Source organism: Dendropsophus ebraccatus, chromosome 4, assembly GCF_027789765.1.
Source record: "Dendropsophus ebraccatus isolate aDenEbr1 chromosome 4, aDenEbr1.pat, whole genome shotgun sequence".
Lineage (NCBI taxonomy): Eukaryota > Metazoa > Chordata > Amphibia > Anura > Hylidae > Dendropsophus > Dendropsophus ebraccatus.
Window position 1 is genome coordinate 146,336,669 of NC_091457.1, and position 13,061 is coordinate 146,349,729.

Genomic DNA, 13,061 nt, shown 5'->3' on the forward strand with positions numbered 1-13,061 from the left:
TCTGATCCGAATGTCCGTTACTTTGCAATTTCTTTCTTATAATTGGTTTCCTAGGAAAAGTCACAGGTGTGATAATATATTCCTGGAATGGAGATCCCAATATATAGATAACACTCTAAGGACGTCTTTCTATGGCCAGAATATTCTATTGTGTCATTGCTTATACAGTGAGGAAACCCTGACTATTTTATTATAAACAACTTATTACCTACTTGGGGGCACAGGAGAGGATCATATCTACTTTGAGGGCACAGGGTGGGATATTATTAATATTTGTGGACACAGGTAAGGGTTTATAATTATTTGGAGGCAATTTTTTGTATATTATCAATATTTTGGAGCACAGGGTGGGGATTATAATTATTTAGGGGCATAGTTTTGGATATTGTTGATATTTGTGGACACGGAGCAAGGATTATAACTTTTTGGGGCACAGGGTGGGATATTTTGTGTATTTTTGGGCAAATGGCAGAGATTATAACTACTTGGGGTCACAGGGTGGAATTTTTGATTATAACTATTTCGCGGCACAATGTGGGATATTATTAATAAATGTGGAAACAGGAGCGGAGATTATAACTATTTGGGGCACAAGTTGGGATGATAATAATATTTTTGGGCACAGGAGGAGGATTATAACTACTTGGGGCACCAGGGTGAGAAAAATATTAATATTTGTGGGTACAGGATGAAGATTATAACTACTTTGGGGGCAATGAGTGGGATATTATTGATATTTATGGGCATAGGACCAGGTATGTAAAAAATTAAAGGCACAGAGTTGGATATTTTTATTATTTGTACACACAGGGCGAGAATAATATTTGCTTGGGGCACAGGGTGGGATATTCTTAATATTTATGGACACAGGGCCGGAATTATCACTACTTAGGAGAACAGAGAGTGATATTGTCAATATTTGTGGGCACAGTACAGGGATTATAACTACTTCGGGCACAGGGTGGGACACTGTTAATATTTTTGGGCAAATGGCGAAAATTATAACTACTTAGAGGCACAGGGAGGATAATATTAATATATTTTGGCACAGGAGGGGGATTATATCTATTTGGGGCACAGGGTAGGATCAGACAGCATAGGACCAGGTATGTAAATACTAGGGGTCACAGGGTGGGATATTAATATTATCTGTAGACACAGGACAGAGGTTATAACAGCTTGGAGGCACAGGGTGGTTTCTCTACGTCTTACTTGGAGGCATATTTTTGGGAACAGAATGGGGATTATGAATTCTTGGGGGCACAGAGTGGACTATTGCTACTTGGGGGCACAGTGTCCTAGTGGATGTGAGAGCATATATAATATTATACTAATGTAATCAGAGATATCCGGCAAAGATATGCCACGTTTCTCCACCTAAATGTTACTGTTATCATATTGAACGTCCATTGAAGATATATGTCATTACAAATCATATATCTCCATGGACCAGGAACATATCATCACACCTATGCAGGTCTAGACCTAGAGCCTAGCCTGATATTTATCAGTTATTAATAATAATATTAATTACCTGTCCTGCAATTCCCTTCTTGCGTCTGATCCGAATGTCCGTCACTTTGCAATTTCTTTCTTCTAATCGGTTTCCTAGGAAAAGCCACAGGTGTGATAATATATTCCTGGAATGGAGATCCCAATATATAGATAACACTCTAAGGGCGTCTTTCTATGGCCAGAATATTCTATCGTGTCATTGCTTATACAGTGAGGAAACCCTGACTATTTTATTATAGACACTCTTATCACCTACTTGAGGACACAGGAGGGGGATTATCTCTACTTTGGGGAGACAGGATGGGATATTAGTAATAATTGTGGGCACAAGACATACATTATAATTATTTGGGGGCACAGGGCGGGGATTATAACTATTTGGAGGCATAGTTTTGGATATTATTAATATATGTAGAAACAGAAAGAGAAAAATAACTATTTCTGCGCGAATAACTACTTGGGGGCACAGGGTGGGATAATTCTAATATTTGTGGACACAGGGCAGGGATTATACCTACTTAGGGGCACAGGTCGGTATATTGTTAATATTTGTGAGCACAGAAAGAAGATTATAATTATTTAGGGTACAAGTTGGGATAATATTAATATATGTGGACACAGGACGGGGATTATAACTACTTTGCGGCACAGGTTGGGATATTGTTAATATTTTTGGGTACAGGGTGGAGATTATAACTACTGGGGCACAAGTTGAGATGATGTTAATAATATTTATAGACATAGGATGGGGATTATACCTGCTTGGGGCCCAGGGTGGGATATTATTAATATTTATTGGCATAGGTCCAGGTATGTAAAAACTTAAAGGCACAGGATGGGATATTATTAATATTTGTAGATATATGGCGAGAATTATCACTACTTGGGGGAACAAAGTGGGATATTATTAATATTTGTGGACATGGGGTGGGGATTATAACTACTTGGGGGCACAGGGTGGGATAATGTTAATATTTTTGGGCAAATGGCGGAGATTATAACTACTTAAAGGCACAGGGGAGATAATATTAATATATTTGTTGACACAGAATAGGGATTAACTACTTGGGGGTTTAGGGTGGGAAATTCTTAATATTTGTGGGAACAGGATGGAGATTATAACTATCTGAGGGCACAGTATTTGATAGTATTAATATTTGAGGGCACAGGGCAGGGATTATATCTGTTTCAGTGCACAGGGTGGGATGATATTATTGATAATTGTGGGAACAGGTTGGGGATTATAACTACTTGGGGGGCAAAGGGTGGAATATTTTTAATATTTATGGGCACAAAACCTAGTATGTAAAAACTTAGGGACACGGTAGAATAATAATATTTTGGGGAACAAGACAGGGATAATGACTTCTTAAGGGCACATTGTGGACTATTGCTTCTTGGGGGCACAGTGTCCTAGTGGATGTGACAGTTTATATCATATTATACTAATGTCATGAGAGATATGTGTCAAAGATATGCCACATGTTTCTTCCTAAATGTTAGTGTTATCAAATTGAATATATCATCACACCTATGCAGGTCTAGACCTAGAGTCTAGCCTGATAGTTATCAGTAATTAATAATAATATTAATTACCTGTCCTGCGATTTCCTTCTTGCGTCTGATCTGAATGTCCGTCACTTTGCAATTTCTTTCTTCTAATCGGCTTCCTAGGAAAAGTCACAGGTGTGATAATATATTCCTGGAATGGAGATCCCAATATATAGATAACACTCTAAGGACGTCTTTCTATGGCCAGAATATTCTATCGTGTCATTGCTTATACAGTGAGGAGACCCTGACTATTTTATTATAGACCCCCTTATCACCTACTTGGGGGACACGGGTGGTGAGGATTATCTTTATTTTGGGGGCACAGGGAGAGATAGTATTATTATTATTTGTTTAAACAGGACGGGTATTATAACTAAATGGTGACACATGGAGGGATATTTTTTATATTTGTGGGCACAATACTCGGATTATAACTATTTGGGGTCATTGTTTTGAATATTATTACTATTTGTGGAAACAAGAAGAGAAAAATAACTATTTCTGGGCATAGCATGAGGTAATAACTAATTGGGGCACAAGGTGAGATTTTAATAATATTTTTGGACACAGGGCAGGGATTATAACTACTTGGGGCAAAGAGTTGGATATTATTAATATTTATGGGCACAGGATGAGGATTATAACTACTTGGGGGCAAAGGGTGGACTATTCTTAATATTTATGGACATAGGACTGGGTATGCAAATACTTGGAGGCAGAAGGTGGGATAGTCTTAATATTTGTGGACACAGGGCAGAGATTATAACTATTTGGGGGCACAGGGTGGGATAATATTATGATATTTGGGCACAGTACAGGGTTTATAAGTATTTTGGGACACAGTTTTGGGTATTATTAATATTTTTGGGAACATGGTGTGGATTATAACTATGGAGGGGCACAGGGCGGGGTATTAATAATCTTTTTTTTTCAAATGGCAGAGATTATAACTAGAGGCACAGGAGGAATATTATTAATATATTTGGACACAGGGCTGGGATTATAACTACTTGGGGGGCACAGTGTGGGATATTAGTATTTGTGGACACTGGATGGGGATTATGACTTCTTGGGGGCACTGAGTGGGATATTGCTACTTGGGGGCATAGTGTCCTAGTGTATGTGAGAGCATATATAATATTATAGTAATATAATCAGAGATATGCAGCAAAGATATGCCATGTTTCTCTTCCTAAATGTTAGTGTTATCATATTGAACGCCCATTAAAGATATATGTGATTTCACAACATATATCTCTATGGACCAGGAAAATATCATCACACCTATGCAGGTCTAGACCTAGAGTCTGACCTGATAGTTATCAGTAATTAATAATAATATTAATTACCTGTCCTGCGATTCCCTTCCTGCATCTGATCCGAATGTCCGTCACTTTACAATTTCTTTCCTCTAATCGGTTTCCTAGGAAAAGTCACAGGTGTGATAATATATTCCTGATATGGAGATCCGACATATAGATAACACTCTAAGGGCGTCTTTCTATGGCCAGAATATTCTTTTCATTGCTAATACAGTGAGGAAACCCTGACTATTTTATTATAGACAACTTATGACCTACTTGGGGGCACAGGGTGGCATATTATTAATATTTCTGGGCACAGGTCAGGGTTTGTAACTTTTGGGGGGCACAGTTTTGGATATTATCAATATTTTTGGGCACAGGGCAGAGATTATAGTTTTTTGGGGTCATAGTTTTGGATATTATTAATATTTGTGAACACAGGAAGAGAATAATAACTATTTGGAGGCACAGGGGGGATTTATTAATATTTGTGAACACAGAGCATGGATCAGTGGCGTAGCTACCACGGTCGCCGCTGCAACCGGGCTGCTACCAAGGGGGGGCCCACGAGGCCACCGCACTGCCCCCCTCCAACTCCCTCTTGTGACCGCAAGCAGTGTTTTGCTTGAGATCACAAGAGGCAGGCTGGGACTGGCACCTGGCTGATGCGTGTCTCCCTGGCTCTGCCCCGTTCCATCCTCGGCAGCACACGCACCAGTGATCTCAGTGTGCGACGGGGCTCCAGCACAGGGAGCGCTCTCTAACATGCGCTCCCTGTGCTGGAAGTAACAGTCCCGGCGCACACTGAGCTCACTGATGCGTGTGCTGCCAGGAATGGGACAGGGCAGAGCCGGGGAGATGCGCATCAGCCGGAGACCAGACCAAGTCTGCAGGAGAAGACAGGAGAAAGGAGCAGCGACGTGGGAGCGAGTTTTCAAGTGAGTTGTGTTTGTTTTTTTATCTGCTTTGCAGAGACTGGGGGCAACATAAGGGGGATAACATGGGGGCAACATAAGGGGGATAACATGGGGGCAATCTATAAGGGGGATAACATGGAGGGCATCTGTAAGGGGGATAACATGGGGGGCATCTATAAGGGGGATAACATGGGGGGCCATCTATACGGGGGAACACATGGGGGCATCTATAAGGGGAATAACATGGGGGCCATCTATACGGGGGAACACATGGGGGCATCTATAAGGGGAATAACATGGGGGGCATCTATAAGCGGGATAACATGGGAGGCCATCTATAAGAGGGATAAAATGGGGGCCATCTATAAGGGGATAACATGGGGGCCATCTATAAGAGGGATAAAATGGGGGGCCATCTATAAGGGGGATAACATGGGGGGGCATTCTATAAGGGGGGTCACATGGGGCATCTATAAGAGGCATAACATGGGGAGCATCTATAAGGGGGATAACATGGGGGGCCATCTATAGGGTGGATTACACAGGGAGCCATCTATAAGGGGGATAACATGAGGGATGAGGGGCATCTATAAAGGGGATAACATGAAGGGCATCTATAAGGGGGATAACATTGAGAACATCTATAAGGGGATACCATGGGGCCATCTATAAGGGGGATAACACAAGGGGGCCATCTATAAGGGGATAACATGGGGCCATCTTTAAGGGGGATAACACGTGGGGGGCCATCTATAAGGGGGATAACACAGGTGGCATCTATAAGAGGGATAACATGGGGGCCATCCATAAGGGGGGCAACACAGGGGGGCCATCTTTAAGGGGGACAACACAAGGGGGCATCTATAATGGGGAAACATTGGGGGGCCATCTATAAGAGGGACTTCAGGGGGGGCATATACTATAAGGGGGATCACATAGTGTCAGGCCCACCCTCTAATTGAGGGCACAAAGGGGCCAATACAGATGTGCAGTTTGTAAAGAGATGAGGATGGCGCCAGAGTGAGGAGACTAATATGTTGTCTGGCAGATTTTTTTTTTATAGGCAACCTTATTGCCTACTGGAAGCACGGGTGTGGGATTATATTTACATTGGGGGCACAGGGTCGGAATTATTAATATTTGTGGACACAGGACGGGGATTATTATTTCTTGGGGGCACAGGGTGTGATGTTGTTAATATTTGTGGACAAATTGTGGAAATTATAACTACTTGGGGGCACAAGGGGGTATTATTATTTCTGGGCAACAGAAGGAGATTGTAACCACTTGGGGGCGCAGGGTAGGATAATATTAATATTTTTCAGCACAGAACAAGGTATGAAAACAAGGGTGGGATATTCTTCAAATTTATGGACACAGGGCAGACTGTGTCCCCTACTTGGGGGCACAGGGGGGATATTATTAATATATTTGGGCACAGGCGGGAGATTATAACTATTTGGGGGAACAGGGTGGGATATTGTTAATATTTGTGGCCACAGGGCGGGGACCATAACTTCTTGGGGGGTGAAGGGTGGAATATTCTTAATATTTATCATAACTATTTAGAGACACAGGGTGGGAAGATATTATTCATATTAGTGGACACAGTGTGGGGAGTATAACTATCTGGGGGCACAGGGTGCGATATCAATATCTCTGATAATTTAACAGGGTTGCCTTTAGTCTTATTAATATTTGTGAGACCATATATAATATTTTACTAACTTGATCAGAGATACACAGCAAAGATATGCCACGTTTCTCTTCCTAAATGTTAGCGTTATCATATTGAACTTCCATTGAAGATATATGTCATTACAAAACATATATCTCCATGGACCAGGAACATATCATCACACCTATGCAGGACTAGACCTAGAGTCTAGCCTGATAGTTATCAGTAATTAATAATAATATTGATTACCTGTCCTGCGATTCCCTTCTTGCGTCTGATGTGAATGTCCGTCACTTTGCAATTTCTTTCTTCTAATCAGCTTCCTAGGAAAAGTCACAGGTGTGATAATATATTCCTGGAATGGAGATCCCAATATATAGATAACACTCTAAGGACGTCTTTCTATGGCCAGAAAATTCAATTGTGTCATTACTTATACAGTGAGGAAACCCTGAATATTTTATTATAGACCCCCTTATCACCTACTTGGGGGCACGGGAGGTGAGGACTATCTCCACATTGGGGAAACATGAGGTAGAATTATCAGTACTTGGAGGCACAGGATGAGGATTATCTTTACTTTTGGGGCACAGGGTGTGATATTGTTATTATTTGTGTAAATAAGATGGGGATTATAACTAAATGGTTACACAGGGAGGGATATTATTAATATTTGTGGGCACAATACCCGGATTATAACTATTTGGAGGCATAGTTTTGGACATCATTAATATTTGTGGACACAGGAAGAGAAAAATAACTTTCTGGATATAGGATGGGGATTATAACTACTTGGGGGCACAAGGTGAGATTTTAATAATATTTTTGGACACGGGATGGGAATTAACTACTTGGTGGCACAGGGAGGAATATTCCTAATATTTGTGGGCTGTGGACTGTGGACTAAGGACAGGGATTATAACTACTTGGGGGCACAGGTTAGTATATTGTTAAAATTTGTTTACACAGAAAGAAGATTATAATTATTTAGGGTACAAGTTGGGATAATATTAATATATGTGGGCACAGGACGGGGATTATAACTACTTGGGGGCATAGGGTGGCATATTGGTAATATTTTGGGGCGGATGGTGGAAATTATAACTACTTAGAGGCACAGAGGGGATGTTAATAATATATTTTGGCAAAAGAGGAGGAATAAAACTACTTGGGGGCACAGGGTGGGATATTATTAATATTTGTGGGCACAGGGCAGGGATTATATCTATTTAGGTGCACAAGGTGGGATGATATTTATAATTGTGGAAAAAAGGCGGAAATTATAAATTCTTGGGGCACATGGTGGGATGTTAATATTTTTGGGCACAAGATGGAGATTATAACTAGAGATGAGCTAATCAGACGGATTTCTGGTTCGTATGAATCAGAAATCTCGGCGGCTGACTCCCGCTGTCTGTTCCCTCCGTGTAGCGGGTGGATACATTGTAAGGAACGCCTGGAAAACTGGGATACAGCCATTAGCATTGGCTGTATCCCAGTTTTCCAGGCGTTCCTTACGATGTATCCACCCGCTGCACGGTGGGAGAAGGCAGCGGGAGTCAGCCGCCGAGATATCTGATTCATACGAACCAGAAATCCGTCTGATTCGCTCATCTCTAATTATAACTACTTGCGGGGCAAAGGGTGGGATATTCTTAATATTTATGGGCATAGGACCAGGTATGTAAATACTTGGAGGCACAAGTCTTAATATTTGTGGACACAGGGCGGGGATTATAACTATTGAGGGCACAGAGTGGACTATTGCTACTTGGGGGCATAGTGTCCTAGATGTGAGAGCAAAAATAATATTATACTAACATGATCAGAGATATTCGGGAAAGATATGCAACGTTTCTCAACCTAAATGTTACTGTTATCATATTGAATGTCCATTGAAGATATATGTCATTACAAAACACCATGGACCAGGAATACATCATCACACCTATGCAGGACTAGACCTAGAGTCTAGTCTGATAGTTATCAGTAATTATTAATAATAATATTAATTACCTGTCCTGCGATTCCCTTCTGGCGTCTGATCCGAATGTCCGTTACTTTGCAATTTCTTTCTTATAATTGGTTTCCTAGGAAAAGTCACAGGTGTGATAATATATTCCTGGAATGGAGATCCCAATATATAGATAACACTCTAAGGGCGTCTTTCTATGGCCAGAATATTCTATTGTGTCATTGCTTATACAGTGAGGAAACCCTGACTATTTTATTATAGACAACTTATTACCTACTTGGGGGCACGGGAGAGGATCATATCTAATTTGGGGGACACAGGGTGGGATATTATTAATATTTGTGGACACAGGTCAGGGTTTATAATTATTTGGAGGCAAATTTTTGTATATTATCAATATTTTGGGGCACAGGGCGAGCATTATAATTATTTAGGGGCATAGTTTTGGATATTATTATTATTTTTAGACACAAGAAGAGAATAATAACTTTTTGGAGGAATAGTTTTTGATATTTTTTATATTTGTGGACACGGAGCAAGGATTATAACTTTTTGGGGGCACAGGGTGGGACATTTCGTGTCTTGGGGTCACTGGGGGGGATTTTTGATTATAATGTTTTCGGGGCACAGTGTGGGATATATGTTGGCACAGGGCGGAGATTATAACTATGTGGGTCAGAAGTTGGGATGATAATAATATTTTTGGGCACAGGAGGAGGATTATAACTACTTGGGGCCCCAGGGTGTGAAAAATATTAATATTTGTGGGTACGGGATGAAGATTATAACTACTTTGGGGGCAATGAGTTGGATATCATTGATTTTTATGGGCAAAGGACCAGGTATGTAAAAACTTAAAGGCACAGAGTGGGATATTATAATTATTTGTAGACACAGGGAGAGAATTATATTTGCTTGGGGCACAGGGTGGGATATTCTTAATATTTGTGGACACAGGGCGGGAATTATCACTACTTAGGAAAACAGAGTGGGATATTGTCAATATTTGTGGGCACAGGACAGGGATTATAACTACTTCAGGGCACAGGGTGGGACACTGTTATTATTTTTGGGCAAATGGCGGAGATTATATCTACTTAGAGGCATAGGGGGGATATTATTAATATATATTGGCACAAGAGGGGGATTATAACTATTTGGGGCACAGGGTAGGATCAGACAGTATAGGGCCAGGTATGTAAATACTTGGGGACACACGGTGGGATATTAATATTATTTGTAGACACAAGACAGGGGTTATAAAAACTTGGGGGCACAGGGTGGTTGCCCTAGGTCTTACTTGGAGCATATTTTTGGGAAAAGGACTATGAATTCTTGGGGGCAAAGAGTGGACATTTGCTACTTAGGGGCACAGTTTCCTAGTGGATGTGAGAGCATATATAATATTATAGTAACGTAATCAGAGATATGCAGAAAAGATATGCCACGTTTCTCTTACTAAATGTTAGTGTTATCATATTGAACGTCCATTGAAGATATATGTCATTACAAAACATATATCTCCATGGACCAGGAACATATCATCACACCTATGCAGGTCTCGACCTAGGGTCTAGCCTGATAGTTATCAGTAATTAATAATAATATTAATTACCTGTCCTGCAATTCCCTTCTTGCGTCTGATCTGTATGTCCGTCACTTTGCAATTTCTTCCTTTCTATTGGCTACCTAGGAAAAGTCATGTCACTAATGTGTATTTTACTATAAGGGTTATGTGTATGTGAGTTGAGTAGTACATTTTTCATAATTTTCTTAAAGGAGGTTCTGTTTGGTTAGACAATACAGTCTGTGCAGTTCCTAGTCCTGATGTTCCTGGTACAATAAGATTATTGATATTTGTCCTATAACGGTTACTCTAACATTGCAGGTTATTAACTCTGCTGTAATACATTACTTGTACAGTGTTACCTACTGTGGTTGGTTCATAACTCTTGTAACTTTTTTAAAGCATTATAGAATGATCAGGGCCGTTTCTGCCATGAGGCGAAGTGAAGACTTCGCCTCAGGTGTCAGATCACACAGCCCTTGAGGGGGCGGCATCAGCCTCCCCTGCACTCACCATGCCGGGTCTGGCTGTGCTGTGCCTGATGACAGCCCGACCCCATTACACTGCCCCAGAGGGAGGAGGAGATCTGCTGCACAAGGCACAGTATACAGGGGGTTACAGAACAGTTCCGTCCCCCTGCAGGAGGAAGCTCTGCCCACTCAGTACCCGGCAACATACAGGAGAGGAGAGGAAGACTATTTAAGTACCTCAGTGTATTACAGCATGTGTTTGTGTATATATGTACCTGAGTGAGTGTATATGTGACTGTATGTGTGTATATATGTACCTGAGTGAGTGTATATGTGACTGTATGTGTATATATGTACCTGACTAAGTGTATATGTGACTGTAAGTGTGTATATATGTGTGTGACTGTGTGTATATGTGACTGTATGTGCATATATGTACCTGACTGAGTGTATATGTGACTGTATGTGTATATATGTGCTTGACTGTGTGTATATGTGATTGTGTGTGTGTGTGTGTGTGTGTGTGTGTGTATATATATAAAAATATATATGTACTTGACTGTGTTTATATGTGACTGTATGTATATATATGTACTTGACTGTGTGTATATGTACTAGACTTTGTGTATATGTTACTGTATGGTATGTGTATATACTGTATGTACCTGACTGTTTGTATATTTACCAGACTTTGTGTATATGTGACTGTATGTGTATATATGTACCTGACTGAGTGTATATGTGACTATATGTGTATATATGTACCTGAGTGAAAGTATATGTGACTGTATGTGTATATATGTACCTGACTGAGTGTATATGTGACTATATGTGTATATATGTACCTGAGTGAAAGTATATGTGACTGTATGTGTATATATGTACCTGACTGAGTGTATATGTGACTGTATGTGTATATATGTGCTTGACTGTGTGTATATGTGACTGTTTGCGTGTGTGTGTGTGTATATATATATATATATATATATATATATATATATATATATGTACCTGACTGTGTATATGTGACTGTATGTATATATATGTACCTGACTGTGTATATATGTGACTGTATGTGTATATATGTACTTGACTGTGTTTATATGTACCAGACTGTGTGTATATGTGACTGGATGTGTTTATGTGACTGTATGTGCATATATGTGGCTGGCTGTGTATGTATATGTATACTGGATTTGGCCAGCAAATATGTATGGTCGTATTTTTTGTATCCTATATAGACCGTACACTTTGGCAAGTATTTGACCGTCCATACGCATTTAGGCTGGGTTCACACTATGTATATTTCAGTCAGTATTGTGGTCCTCATATTGCAACCAAAACCAGGAGTGGATTAAAAACACAGAAAGGATCTGTTCACACAATGTTGAAATTGAGTGGATGGCCGCCATATAACAGTAAATAACGGCCATTATTTCAATACAACAGCCGTTATTTTAAAATAACAGCAAATATTTGCCATTTAATGGCGGCCATCCACTCAATTTAAACATTGTGTGAACAGATCCTTTCTGTGTTTTTAATCCACTCCTGGTTTTGGTTGTAATATGAGGACCACAATACTGACTGAAATATACGTAGTGTGAACCCAGCCTGAAAATGCGTTTGTTTTGGTACAGAAACAGTCCCGCATTGTCTGCAGAGCATCCTGTCCACTTACTTATTATCTTTAGTGGTAGGGGGGGAGGGGGGCGCTTTGACAATTCTCGCCTCAGGCGGCAGAAAAGCTTGAATCGTCCCTGAGATGTGCATGAAAACCTTATGTAGTGTGTGCCACAATGTTTCCAATATGAATATGCAAGGTAGAAGTGATTTAAGATATACTTAGCATATCTGACCTATGTGCACATCAAGTGATACATTTTATAAGTTTGATGCACAGCCCCTTACTCAATAACCCTATAAAACATTTGCATAATTACATTATATACATTCTTTCCTATTGATTTAAGTAGAAAATACATATACAGCTCAGGCCGGATGGCTTTCCCTAAAAGAATTTACTAAAAATAATTTAAAAAAAAAAAACATTTTTGAATAAGAAAATAGGAACAGATTTC